Source organism: Scyliorhinus torazame, chromosome 10 (assembly GCF_047496885.1).
Source record: "Scyliorhinus torazame isolate Kashiwa2021f chromosome 10, sScyTor2.1, whole genome shotgun sequence".
Classification (NCBI taxonomy): domain Eukaryota; kingdom Metazoa; phylum Chordata; class Chondrichthyes; order Carcharhiniformes; family Scyliorhinidae; genus Scyliorhinus; species Scyliorhinus torazame.
The window spans coordinates 52,540,113-52,555,373 of record NC_092716.1 but is presented as its reverse complement, the minus strand read 5'-3'; positions in this window follow the sequence as shown (position 1 = coordinate 52,555,373).

The following is a 15,261-nucleotide window of genomic DNA, read 5'->3' as shown; positions in this document are numbered from 1 at the left end:
CTGTTAAAATTGAGTCCGGCGGGGTTGGTGGAGAACTATATGCAGCAATTGAATTCACATGTACAATATTTGCAAAAAAAAAAAAAAATTCTCTTGCAGTCCAGTGAACCAGTTAGAGGTTTAAGTGGTCCGGGGCCTTGCTGTGCTGCTGGGAGTGACGCAGTGGTGGCGGCGATGCCGATGTGCTGGTCTGGTCTTCGGTGACTCCGGGAGCGTGTCGAAATCCTCTTCATCCTCGGGCATGGGCAGGGGGAGGACAGATGGTCCTGGGGGGGTTGCTTCTGAAAGTGCCTTTGGGGGGGGGGGCGTGGAACCTGCTGGTGCCAGGTCCCGGAGGGAGACGGTATCCTGGCGGCTGTCGGGGTACGCCACGTAGGCATACTGGGGGTTCACATGGAGCAACTGCACCCTGTCCACCAATGGGTCCGCCTTGTGGAGTCAGACGTGCCTACGGAGAAGAACGGGTCCTGGAGCTGCGAACCACGTCAGGAGCGACACCCGGATGTGGACATCCTGGGGAAGGCGAAGAGACGTTCATGGGGTGTGTTGTTAGTGGCGGTGCACAGTAGTGACCGAATGGAGTGCATCAGGGAGGACCTCCTGCCAGCAGGAGGCCAGGAGATTCCTGGACCGTAGGGCCAGTTGGACAGCCCTCCACACCGTCCCCTTCTCCCTCTCTACCTGTCCGTTTCCCCGGGGGTTATAGCTGGTCGTCCTGCTGGAGGCGATACCCCTGCTGAGCAGGAACTGATGCAGCTCATCACTCATGAATGAGGATCCCCTGTCACTGTGGATGTAGGCGGGGAAACAGAACAGAACAGAGATTGTGTTGAGGGCTTTGATGTCGGTGGCAGACGTCATCGCGGAGCATGGGATGGCGAAGGGGAATCTGGACTACTCATCGACCACACTGAGAAAATACGTGTTACGGTCGGTGGAGGGGAGGGGTCCTTTGAAATCCACGCTGAGGCGTTCAAAGGGGCGGGAGGCCTTCACCAGGCACGCCCGGTCTGGCTGGTAGAAGTGCGGTTTGCACTCCGCACAGACCTGGCAGTCCCTGGTGATTGTCCATACTTCCTCGATGGAGTAGGGCTGATTGCGGGTCTTAATGAAATGGTACAACAGTGTGACTCCCAGGTGACAAAGGCTGTCGTGCAGGGCCCGGAGTCGGTTAACTTGTGCGCTGGCACATGTACCTCGGGATAGGGTGTCTGGGGGCTCGTTGAGCTTACCGGGGCGATACAAAATCTCGTAATTGTAGGTGGAGAGCTCAATCCTCCACCTCAAGATCTTATCATTCTTGATCTTGCCCTGCTGTGTGTTATTGAACATGAAGGCTGCCGACCGTTGGTCAGTGAGGAGAGTGAATCTCCTGCCGGCCAGGTAATGCCTCCAATGCCGCACAGCTTCAACGATAACTTGGGCCTCTTCTTCGATGGATGAGTGCCGCATTTCGGAGGCATGAAGGGTGCGGGAAAAGAATGCCATGGGCCTGCCTGCCTGATTGGGGGTGGCGGCTAGGGCGATGTCTGATGCGTCGCTCTCCACTTGAAAGGCAGCGTCTCGTCTACAGCGTGCATCGCGGCCTTGACGATATCGGCTCTGATACGGGCGAAGGCCTGTTGAGCCTCGGCCGTCAGGGGAAAGTGGGTGGACTGTATGAGTGGGCGGGCCTTGTCCACATAGTTTGGGACCCACTGGGCGTAGTATGAAAAGAAACCCAGGCAGCGTTTGAGGGCCTTGGGGCAGTGGGGGAGGAGAAGCTCCATGAGGAGGTGCATGCGGTCGGGATTGGGCCCCAGAACTCCGTTCTGGACCACGAGCCGAGGATGGCTAAGCGGTTCGTGCTGAACACACACTTCTCCTTGTTATAAATGAGGTTTAGGAGAGTGGCGGTGTGGAGAAATTCGGCAAGGTTGGTATCGTGGTCCTGCTGATCGTGGCCGCAGATGGTGACGTTGTCTAGGTACAGAAAGATGGCCCGCAAACCGTACCAGGCAACCATTCGGTCCACCTCCCTTTGGAAGACCGAGACCCCATTTGTGACGTCGAAGGGAACCCTGAGGAAGTGATAGAGGCGATCATTTGCCTCGAAGGCAGTGTATGGACGGTCCGCCTTACGGATGGGGAGATGGTGGTAGGCAGATTTGAGGTCTACCATTGAGACCATATCAGATATGCGTGGGAGGGGGTACGCGTCGAGCTGCGTGTACCGATTGATGGTCTGGCTGTAGTCCACAACCATTCTGTGTTTCTCCCCAGTTTTAACTACTCCCACTTGGGCTCTCCAGGGGCTGTTGCTGGCCTCGATGATGCCTTCCCGAACCAGCCGCTGGACCTCGGACCTGATGAAGATCCTGTCCTGGATGCTGTACCGTCACCTTCTGATGGCGACGGGTTTGCAATTTGGAGTGAGATTTGCGAAAAGGGAAGGTGGATCGACCTTTAGGGTCGCGAGGCCGCACACAGTAAGGGGTGGTAGGGGCCCGCCAAATTTCAGGGTTAGGCTCTGGAGGTTACACTGGAAGTCCAGGCTGAGTAGTAGGGTAGCGCAGAGGTTAGGGAGGACATGGAGGCGGAAGCCGCTGAATTCTACGCCCTGGACCGTGAGTGTGACCATACAGTACCCCCGGATTGTCACGGTATGGAATCCGGAAGCCAGGGAGATTCTTTGATTGGCGGGGTGTACCGGGAGGGAACAGCACCTTACCGTTTCCGGGTGGATGAAGCTTTCGGTGCTCCCGGTGTCCAGCAGGCAAGAGGTCACGTGTCCGTCGATTTTTACGCTGGTCGATGCGGTGGCCAGGTTGTGCGGACGAGACTCGTTGATGGTCACCGAGGCGAGTCGTCGCTGGTGTCGGATGATGGGGTGCCCGGGTGGCACGGGTCCTGGAACGCTGGTGGTGCCCATGTGCTGTGGGGGAGACAAGATGGCGGCGCCTGCAGGTCCTGGGGAGGACAAAATGGCAGCGCCCATGGGCCGCACGTGTTGCGGGGAGGGGAAGATGGCGGCGCCCACTGGCCGCGCTTGGTGTGAGGGGGAGAAGATGGCGGCGCCCATTGTGCATAAACGAGGGGGGCGGGGGCGATAACGGCGACTTCGTGGGCCTGGCACACCGCGGCGAAGTGCCCCTTCTTACCGCAAGCCTTACAAAGGGCAGCGTGGGCCGGGCAGCGTTGGAGGGGGTGTTTTTTGCTGGCCGCAAAAGTAACATCGGGGACCCCTGGGGTTGGCTGGCTGGCGCATGGCGCAGGCGTATTGGCTGGGTAAGGTCCCCACTGGGGCGGCCGTCTGTGGGGTCCACGATGCGTAGGTGGGGTGGGCCACGCAGCTGGGGGTGTAGGCCTGAATATTGCGCGAAGCGACCGTCACAGAGAGCGCTAGCTTCTTTGTCTCTGCGAGATCGAGTGTGGCCCCTTCTAAAAGTCGCTGGCATATGAGGTCCGACCCAATCCCCGTAACAAAAGCGTCCCGCATAAGGAGGTTAGAATGTTCAGTGGCCATAACGGCCTGACAGTCAGTGTCCCGGACTAGTGGGATTAGGGCCCCCCAGAAGTCTTCTATGGACTCACCAGGGAGCTGAGAGCGAGTGGCGAGTACGTGTCTGGTGAAGAGCGTGTTCGTCCGCTGGCCGTAATTTTCTTTAAGTAGCGCCATAGCTTCATCGTAGTTCGATGCGTCCTGGATCAGCGGAAAGACGTTGGAGCTCAACCTCGAGTACAGTATCTGTGTTTCCTGAGCCTCCGGAACAGGGTCTGGTGCAGACCCGATGTACGCCTCGAAACAAGCTAGCCAGTGTTGAAAGTCCGTTTTGGCATCGCTTGATTGCGAATCCAGCTGCAGGCGATCCGGAGGTCCATCTTCTGAAAATCTTAGAGCAATAAATTGATGCACGATCAATTGCACAAAGACAAGAGTTGAATACAACTGAGTATTTATTGCTCCAAGATGTGTGGCCTCCCACAGCAGCTGGCGAAATGGCTGCTGCAGGGAGGATACACATATTTATACTCCGCCTACTGGGCGGAGCCAGCAGGCAGGGACTACCGCCGTACCTGTAGTACAGGTCCTACCATACATCACCTAATATAGGTGCAACAGTGGTTTACCACACACAGCAGCTATCTGTAACTCACAACACACTGAATTTAATGACCCAGACCTTGATGGAAAAATAACAGTGAGTTAGTAATGCACAACATTATTAATGTGACAGTCTGTGAGAAAGTTCAAACAAAGAAGAGTTAAAGGGTGAATTGTGAGTCGCTATAGTTTTAAGCTCAATTTATGCCTGGTACAAATGGCAGATCATCCTCAAACTCCATGTTATTTTTAAAAGCTCTTTGTATTTACACATTAAATTAGAATTTAATTAAAATCAATGGAGAAAGTTAAAGCTGGTACTTGAAGCCAATGATCCACACACCTCCATCACTGGGTACGTCCTGTCCTACCAGCAGAACTGACCCATCAGAGGTGGCAGGAGAATGGTATACAATCACTTGGGAGTGATCCTGGGAGTCCTGAACATTGTCTCATGGCACCAGGTAAATGGGCAAGGAAACGTCCTGTTGATCATCACCTACCGCCCTCCCTCAGCTGATGAATAAGTACTCCCCCAAGTTGGACATCACTTGGAAGAAGTACTGTAGATAGCAAGGCACAGAATATACTCTGGGTGGAATTTTCATTCAGCGAGAGTGGCTCAGTAGCATTACCACTGACCAAGCTGGTCAAGACCAGAAGGACATATCTACCAGACTGGACCTGTGGCAGGTGATGTGGAAACCAATAAGAGGGAAAAGCCTACGTCATCTCATCTTCATCAATCTACCTGTCGCAAGTGCAGCTGTCCATGACAGTATTGGTAAGAGTCACCACCATATGGTCATTGTTAACACAACGTCTCATCTTCACACTGAGAACATGCTATGTTGGGTGGCACTACAACTATGTTAAACGGAATAGATTTAAAACAGACCCAGCAACTCAAAACCGGGCATCCAAGAGGCTCTGTGGGCCATCTGCAGTAATAGCAGAATTGTATTCAACTACAATCTTTAATCTCATGGCCCAACACATACCTTAGTCTACCAATACAATCAAGCCAGGGGATCACTCCTGGTTCAATGAGGAGTGAAGTAGAATCTGGGAGGACCAGGACCAGCACCACGTGTAGCTAAACGTGGAGCTAACCAGCTGACGCTATAACACTGCACCACATACATGCTAAACAATGGAATCAGAATGTTCTAAACAGAGCTAAGCAATGCCACAACTAACAAATCAAATCAAAGTTCTATAGTATTGTCACATCCAATTGTGAACGAACGATGGATAATTAATCAAGTAACAGGAGGACGAGGTGTCACAAACATTCCCATCATGAGTGCGGTAGCACAGTGGTTAGCACAGTTGCTTCACAGCTCCAGGATCCCAGGTTCAATTCCTGGTTTGGGTCACTGTCTGTGCGGAGTCTGCATATTCTCCCCGTGTCTGAGTGGGTTTCCTTCAGGTGCTCCGGTTTCCTCCCACAGTCCAAAGATGTGCAGATTAGGTGGACTGGCTATGATAAATTGCCCTTAGTGTCCAAAAAAGGTTAGCTGGGGTTACTGGGTTACGGGGATAGGGTGGAGGCGTGGGCTTAAGTAGGGTGCTCTTTCCAAGAGCCGGTGCAGACACGAAGGGCCGAATGGCCTCCTTCTGCACTGTGAATTCTATGAACCTTGATGGAAAAGACAAAGCTGAAGCATTTGCAATCATCTTCAGCCACAAGCGCCAAGTGGGTGAGCCATCTTGGATTTCCCATCATCATAGATGCCAGGCTTCAATCAATTCGATTCACCCCACATGCTATCAAGAAATTGTTGAAGGCACTGAATGCAGCAAAGACTTTGGGACCCTCACAGCACCCAGCTGTATTACTTCAGATTGGTGCTCCAGAACGTGCCAAATCCTTAGCCAAACTGTTCTCAGTAAAGCTACAACACAGGCATCTACCCACAAAATGCAGGACAAATCCAATCCAGGCAATTACCCCAACAGTCTTCTCTTAATCATCATCAAAGTTGTGGAATGTATTGTCGAGAGTACTATCATGTGGCACTCATTCAACAACAACATGCTCACCGATGCTTGATTATGGTTCTACTAGGCCCAACTGGTTCCAGACTTCATTACAACCTTGGTTCAAATAAGGTCAAAAAAGCTATATGTCAGAGGTGGGAGTGACATCCCTAGTCATTAATGGTAGCATTTGGCCAAGTGCAGCATCAGGTCAAATTGAAGCAAATAGAATTCAGGGAGAAAACTCTCATTGGTTGGAGTCAAACCTAGCATAAATGAAGCTGGTTTCAATTTTAAAAATCAATTTACAGGATGCAGGTATTGTTGGCTAGGCCAGTATTTATTGCCCATCCTACCTGCCCTTGAGAAGGTGGTAGTGAGCTGGCTTCTTGAACTGCTGCTGTCCCTGTGGTGTAGGTACAACAACAGTGATGTTAGGGAACAAGTTCCAGGATATTGACCCAGCGACAGTGAAGGAACAGCGTTGTATTTCCAAGTCAGGATGGTGAGTTACTTGGAGGGAAATCTCCAGATGTTCCCAGGTATCTGCTGATCTTGTCCTTCTGGTTAGCAGTGGTCATGGGTCTGAAAGGTGCTACCTAAGGAGCCTTGGTGAATTCCTGCAGTATACCTTGTAGATGGTACACATGGCTGCCACTGTTCATCAGTGGTGGAGGAAGTGAATGTTTGTGGAAGAGGTACCAATCAATCGCGCTGCTTTGTTCTGGATGGTGTCAAGTTTCTTCAGTGTTGTCGGAGCAGCACTCATCCAGGCATGGGGAGAGTATTCCATCACATTCCTGACTTGTACCTTTTAGATGGTGGACAGGCTTTGGGAAGTCAGGAGGTGAAACAATCACAGCAGAATTTCTAGCCTGTGGCCTGCTCTTGTCGTATTTACATGGTTAGTCAAGTTCAGTTTCTGGTCAATAGTAACCCCCAGTATGTTGACAGTGGGGGATTCAGCGATGGTAATGCTACTGAATGTCAACGGGCGAAAGATTCTCTCTTGTTGGAGATTGTCAATGCCTGGCACTTATGTGGCGCATGTTACTTGCCACTTGTCGGTCCTGGAACTGAGATGATTGACCTCCAACAATCACAACCATTTTCCTTTGTGCTAGGTATGAGTGTACCCAGCTGAGCATTTTCTCCCGATTCTCATTTACTCCAGTTTTGCTCGGGCCCCTTGATGCCACACTTGGTCAAATGCTGCTGCCTTGATTTCATGGCTAATCATCTCAGCTCAGGACAGAGGTTAATGAAGCTGTGGAATTCTTTACGGCAGAGGATTGTAGAGGCTGTGTCACTAAGTATGTTGTTCATGGTTGATATAGAAAGATTTTTAATCAGTAAGGGAAGGAAGGGTTATGGGGATAAAGCAGGAAAATGGAGTTGAGGGTGTCATGTGAGAGTACCTTTAAGAAATGGGTGTTTATAAATGGGTGTGTATATAAATATCTGTAGTGAGAGTACCTTTAAGAAATGGATGTTTACTACTGCAGTGATGTCAGAGAGCGGGTGGAGCTGGGCTGTTTGCTGCAGGGTATGTTTTAGTTTCATTTTCAGTGTGGGAGCTGAAGCCAGACAGAGCAGCTGTACTGTTGAGCTCTCTGCCATCAAAAGATCTATCTCTTGATCATTTGGTGAATTCAGAATTATAAATGTTCTCAGTAGTGAATGTAAACCTAATGTGCTTCTGTTAAAAGGTGTTTCTTTTGTCTGGATGTTGTTTGGGAAGTTATTGTGAATTACCTTAGTGTTGTATTCTTTGGGGGTTGAATTTGAATTAATGGTTGCTAAGATGTTCACTGTATGTTTTAAAAAGGTTAACTTGAGTTCATAGAATAAACATTGTTTTGCTTTAAAAAATAATTTTCAATTTCTGCTGTACCACACCTGTAGAGTGGGCCGTGTGCTCCCCATACCACAATCTATTAAAAGTTGTGGGTCAGGTGAACTCCATGATACACTTTGGGGTTCTCTAAACCCTGGCTCATAACAAGGGTTATATCAGAGGAGTCATATCTCATTGAATGGTGGAGCAGACTCGATGGGCCGAATAGCCTACTTTTGTTCCTATATTTTATGGTCTTATGGTAATGGAATGGATAAATGCAGCTCCAACAACACCAAGGAAGTACAATACGGAATTAACCTTTATGAGGCCCATGGGGAAACAACAATTGTTCTCTCCCTGGGACATGGGAGGCAGTGGTGTAGTAGTATTGTGACTGGACTGGTAATCCAGGGACCCAGGGTAATGCTTTGGGGACCTGGGTTCAAATCCCGCCAGGGCAGTTGGTGGAATTTGAATTCAATAAAAATCTGGAATTAAAAGTCTAATGATGACCATGAAACGACCATTGTCGATTGTCGTTCAAGCACGGCATGAAGAAGCAGAATTCACCCTCCCTCGAAACAAAGCTGGTGCGTTTCTAGCATTGGACCATGCCACACATCACGACCTGGGTAGCGCAGACAGAGCTACTGATGGACCGATGCCACCGAACCTGCCTGAGTCTAACATTCCAGTGCCTTGGTGGGAAAGTAGAGACAAAGCAAGATCTCCAGAAAAATTACCACAACCACTGGACACATGATCGGAGTTTCAAACCAGGGACCCTGTAAATATGCACAATTCCGGGGAAAGTGCCCAGTGGGTCCCAGGGTCATAATGGAGTAAACAGGGCATGTTTCATACAAAGTTAGAATCAGGGAGAAGATCGTACGGAAGCATGTGGACCAACTCAAGGGCAGGAAACCCGGAAATTGAGGAAACTACGCCAGACATATCAGTGTCCCCAATGCTCTTTGTGCCGTCCTACAGTCAAGAGGCACAACACACCATGGATCAATATCCAGCCCAGAAGTATGACGAGGACTCGGCCTTGGACATGGACACAGGCCCATCAGCATTTCCGGATGGCTCCGCAACCAGAGACGAGCCCCCGGCAGTGACTCTCGATCGTTCGTCACAGAAGAAGCAATTACGACTCAATATATTCCTCTTGATCCAGCCCACCATTGGGGGTTGACAGCCACCTATGAAGCGATGAAGAAGGCCATATCGGCTGACCACTGGAGGGGAACCACTGGACTTGGGAGGGGGCAGGGGAGGTAATAATCTTTACGAAGCCCACGGCGATACACTAATCTATCTCCCCTGGAACTTGTAGAATACAAGCTTCTCCATGGGTTGCACTCTCATGGCAGTCAAAGGAAGCACTGCAAGGACTGAAGGCTTCACTTAGCAGTTTTGATATCGACATTAAGTCCTGGAAGAAGCTCATTCAAGATCATTGCATCTGGCACAATCAAATGAAAAAACACACAGCCTCCTCTGAAAGCAAGTGCCTATCAAAGGCACAGTGAAAATGCAAGGAAATTCCAAGTCAGCAACTCATCCAAAACTCAAACATCTGCAGTATCCACTTCTATTTTCAGCAGATTGGCCTTAGCAGTCACCTGTATACCATCCAGAACTCACAAATCAGATAATGAACATTTCAATCTTTGCCTCAAAGGATGAACAAGTGACAAAAATGAGATAGAAAGCAACTGAATAGGTGCAGTGGTTAGCACTGCTGCCTCACTGCATTTAGGACCTAGGTTCAATCATGGCCCCGGGTCACTGACCGTGTGGAGTTTGCACATTCTCCCCGCGTCTGTGTGGGTCTCATCCTCGTAACCCAAATGATGTCAGGGTTGGTCGATTGGTCACGTTAAATTGCCCCTTAATTGGAAAAATTTAAAAGATGAAAGCAACTGAGAAGGCCAATAAAGTACAGGGGACTTCCAGTGCGGCATGTAATGGAGTGGTCACATGCGTGGGACCTCCTGCCAGGGATCGCAGTTTAGGTTCTTTTTGCCGGTCGGCAATGGGAATTGGTCCCAAAATGTTTAAAACTCACGGGGTAAGAGTCCCACCACAAGGGGATGCACGAACGGCACCAAACCAGGCAACAAAAGAAGAGAGAAACCGTGAAAGGTGAAGTCAGAACAAATTGCAGCAGGCTCCAACTTAAGGTGCAGCGGCATGGAATAGCGGCCGCATATCGGGTGGCTCCCTCGCAGGCTCCGGCACTTCGGGCTTAGCAGCCCGACTGAAGGGAAACTTTTTTTAAAAAATCAAAGATCAGTAGAAAAAACGGCCGTGGAGTTTGGGGCCAGAGGATGGTGGCGAGGGAGCAGGGGTGCCGACAAGTTCAAGCAGGGCCCAAGCCGGGCCAGTGCGGGGCTCAGATCCAGGCAGGCCAGCTAGTCCAAGAAGATCAAGTTCACCAAACTCCCCCCGAGAGAAAGAGAAGAAAAGTAAAGTAAAGGGGAAAAAAGGTTGGGGGTGGGGGTGGGGGGGGAAGAGAGAGAGAACATAACTGTTCCTTGGTGTGCATAAAAGAAAAGGTGACTTCTGAGTACTGCCGCGGTGATGTGCTGAGCAGACGCACATCAGGTGGCTTCCCTCCAAGCCGGGACTAATTTTGGCCAAATCTCAAAAGGAAAAACAAATCCCTCAACAGGAAAAGGAGGACAACCAAGAAAAGATGGCAGCAAAGGGAGATCGAGAGGCCGAAGACATGGCAGAAACGGCGGAAAGAGCCACAACCAGCAGGCGGTAGAGATGGCAGACACAGGAGGCGAAGGGGCCCTGGCCCCCAGGAGAGAGGATGGCCAGCGACCCAAGCATCAGCCTCGCCCCCACCCACCGCCTGGAGATGGATGGAAGAGCTTCCTGATGAAGGAGCTGACGGCCATGAAGGAGGCGATCAGGATAGAAATCCAGGTGACGGTCAAGGTGGCAATGGCAGAGGTGATGGCCACCATGCAGAAGGCAATCGTTGGCTGGGGAAGAAGAAAGTGGCGACTCAGGAGAGGGCGATCCCCGACCTGGAAAAGGCCTCAACGGACCAGAGCGATGGAATCATCGCCCTGGAGGCAGAAAGTAAAAAGGTTGGTGATGGTCCAGGGGAACTTAAGGGGGAAAGTTGAGAACCAGGAGAACAGGTCCCGATGACAAAATATCTGGAGTGTTTGCCTGCCGCAAGGTATCGAGGGCAAAGACCTAACGGACTACGTCGCCCAAATGCTGGCCAACTTAATCGGGAGAGACAGCTTCCCCAAACCCACAGAGCTCAACAGAACACACAGGTCTCTCAGACCTAAACCTAAGCCTGGATGCAGCCTAGGGCGATTATTGCAAAGCTCCACCGATATCAACCGTGAAAAGGTCCTGTGGTGGGACACACCAGACGAAAGAAAGCAACTGGGAAGGACACAAAATCAGAATCTACCAGGACATTGGGGCAGATCGAGCAAAATGCAAGGCCGAATTTAACCAGGCTATGGACCAAGGAGGCCGGTACGTCATGGTCAGCGGCGTCCTAGACGGGGCACCGGTAGTTCTGGTAAATGTGTACGTGCCGAACTGGGATGACACAGTCTTCATAAAAAAAGACAATGGCGAAAATCTTCAACATTGACATGCACCAACTGATCATGGTGAGCAACTTCAACTGTGTACAGGACCCACTGACGGACCGATCCATCCGCAGATCGGGAAAAAGGACAGGCATGGCTAGGGAACTGGGAACATTCATGGAGCAGATGGGGGCGTTGGACCCGTGGCGGTTCCTACACCCCGGTGAGAGAGAATTCTCGTTCTTCTCGCCAGTCCACAAAGCACAATCGTGGATAGACTTCTTTGCAGTGGGGCAAGCGGTGCTTCCAGGAACAGTAAGAGCGGAATATTCCACGATAGTTATCTCCGACCACACTCCTCATTACGTGGATGTCATATTGGAGACAGGCCCTGCCCAGTGCCCCATGTGGAGGTTGGATACAGACCTGCTGGCTGACAAGGTCTTTGGCCAAAAAATATCACAAGTCATAGGCGAGTATGTTACAAATAACCGAAGCGGGAAAGTCTCACCTCGCACATTCTGGGAGGCACTGAAGGCGGTGATTAGGGGAGAGATTATAGCCTACAAGGCAAAATGAGATAGGGGAGAGAGGGTGACCAGGCAAGAACTGATCGATTCCATTCTGGAGGTCGATAGGAAATATTCCAAGGCCCCAACTGTAGAGCTTCTGGCAGAGAGCAAAAAGCTACAGATGGACTTTAACCTGCTATCCACCAGGAAAGGAGTACACCAACTCCCCCAGACATGGGGGACCTTCTACGAACATGGGGAAAAGGCTGGCTGCCTATGGGCTCACCAGCGGAGGAAGCAGGCAGCCACGAGGGAGATAGCGCATGTGAAGGATAGCAGAGGCAGACTGGTAATCGAGCATAAAGAGGTCAACCAAATGTTTGAGCCATTCTACCGGGAGCTGTACACCTCCGAACCTCCCAATGGGGATGCGGAGATGAAACGGTTCCTTGATGGACTGAACATGCCAGTCGTGGGGGATGATAGGCGGTGGGGGAGCTGGAAGCACCAATAAGACTGGGAGAGATCATGGAGAGCATCAGCTCCATGCAGGCGGGGAAGGCGCTGGGACCTGACAGGTTCCCGGCAGACTTCTATAAGAAATTCACACCAGCCCTGGCCCCACACCTACGGGACATGTTCGCAGACTCGCTAGTGAGGGACACCCTGCCTCTTAAACTAACACAAGCCAATTATCGCTGATACCCAAAAAAGACTAGGACCCGACGGAATGTGGACCATACAGACCCATTTCGCTGCTTAATGTAGACGTGAAGATACTCGCGAAAGTCCTGGCCAAAAGACGGGGGAACTGCATACCAAAGCTGATCGCAGAGGACCAGATGGGCTTTGTCAAGGTTAGGCGGCTAACTGCTGTTGTGTTCCATGATCTTGTCTTACAATGATTCTACAGAACTGCTAATGACTTAGCCAGAACGATGATTTATTAATGTACACGTGGTAAGGTAATGATCAGAATCTTATACAGACCAATTTATTACAGAGTTACATTAGACTCTCCTGGAACTACTGTGATGTGCGACTGTCCTCATGTACGCCTTACAACCTTCTACTGGTAGCCGGATGTCATCTGACCGATCTCTGACACCACCTGCTGGTGGGAAGTCACACTACTGAGCACATGTAATATTATCTACAGGCATATCACCACATCCCTCACAAACATGACTGATATCTTTATACATATACCAAATGTGTAATGTAAACAATATAAGTAAATTTAAATAGTGTGTCCAAAGATATGGTATGCCTGTTTGGTGTATGTCCCTTGTGCCCAGCTCATTGTGCCTCCCTCATGGGATTGCTCCTGTGATCACTTGGGCTGTTGCCAGCCTTTTTGAAGACTGGTTTGTGTGCCGGTTTCTTGCTTTGTATTCTTTTGACACAATGCCTTTTGAAGGCATGTATCCTTGATGGACATACGTGGGTCACCAGCTTTTTCTTTTATCGCTTCTTCCCACGATGCTGTTTGTTGCTTCATTGTATGTTCTCTGTCTCTGGCTTGTCAGTCCCAACACCGATATCTTCTCTTTTGTTTTCATCAGTGGGATGTGCTAGCTCTGCCACTCTTCTCCTCCTCCTCTTTTTTGTTTTAACGATCATCTGGCGAGTGCTTTTCTTTTTACATTTGGGCTTGGCAATCCACTTTTTAGTGCTGGTCTGCACCCTGCACACAGAAGCGAGTGGATCATCAGCTGGGACCTGTGGCACAGCGTGCTTCCGAGGGATTGTGAAGCCATGCCCAATTTTGTGCCCTCAACTGAAGGAGGTTGGAGAGCCTCGTTCTCTGGTGCCTGGGTGGAAGTCGCATCTATAACATCAGGTGCTGTTCCTTCTTGGCTTGTTGGAACAGCGATTAATGGCTCCTCATCACTAGAAATTACGATAGCAACCTTCTCTGGCTCTGATGATCGAGGCGTAAATCCCGCCCAGCTACCCGCGACATTCTTCGGCCCCCCAAAAATCCCGTCGACAGGAATCGCGCCGCACGCCTCGGAGAATGTCGAGGACAGGCGCGTCACAACGGGCCCCGGGCCGCCCCAATTCTCCGGACCGGATGGGCTGAAGACCCGCTGATGTGACCACAGGTCATTTCGGCGTAAATCAAACCACCGGGCCCAGCGCGGAGATAGGGAACAGCGTGGGGCGGCCGCCGGAGAAGGGACGGCACGGCCACAGGTGGTGGTGGGGGGGGGGAGGTCGCAGGAGCCATTGGAGTGTGCGTGCTGGGGGGGGGGGGGGGGGAGGGGCTAGGGGCGGAGGTTGGGGAGGGTGCGTGATGGAGAGGGTGCGTGCCGGGGAGAGAGGGCGCTTGCCAGGGAGGAGGGGGGGGGGGTTGGGGCGGGTGCGTGCCGTGGAGGAGGGGGGGTTGTTGGGAGGGTGCTTGCTGGGGAGGAGGGGGGGGGGGGGTTGTTGGGGAGGGTGCTTGCTGGGGAGGAGAGGGGGGGGGGGGGTTGTTGGGGAGGGTACGTGCCGAGGAGGGCGGATGTCCGCCTGGCCACGTGCCAGCTGGCAACAATCGCGACCATGCAGCCCATGACACCTGGCTGCGGCGGGGGGGGGGGGAAGAGGATCATCACCCAGCGATGTTGTCGCCGTGGCGGGAGCCGCACTTCCACGGCGACGGAGACGCCCAATGAGGCCCCGTGTATACCGGCCCCGCTCGTCGTACCAGGACCTCACGGACCCGGTATGCAGGAGGAGACACCGGACGAGCCCAGAAACCGTGGCGCACATCTGCCACCTGATGGCATACCTGGCACTGTGTGGCACTGGGGGAGGACACCCTCTCCCCGTGGCTGTCAATGTTACGGTGGCCCTGAACTTCTATGCCATGGGGTCATTCCAGGCACCGAGTGCGGACCTGTCCGGCATCTCGCAGGCATCGGTGCACCGGTGCATCCGTGCAGTGACAGACGCCCTGTATGCCATTGCGGACCGCTACATCCAGTTCCCTGTGCACTGGGCCAGCCAGGATGCCCAGGCAGCGCGCTTCGCTGCCATGGCCAGGATGCCCATGGTCCAGGGGGCGATCGATGGGATGCACATCACTGTGCGGCCACCTGCGGATAACAGGGCCGTGTTCATGAATAGCAAGGGGACCTATTCCATGAATTTGCCGGTGGTCTGTGACCACCGCATGAGGATCCTGCACATCTGTGCCCGGTAGCCAGGCAGTGTACATGACTCATTCGTATTGGCTCAATCTTTCATCCCCACCATGTTCGAGGGATGACCCCACCC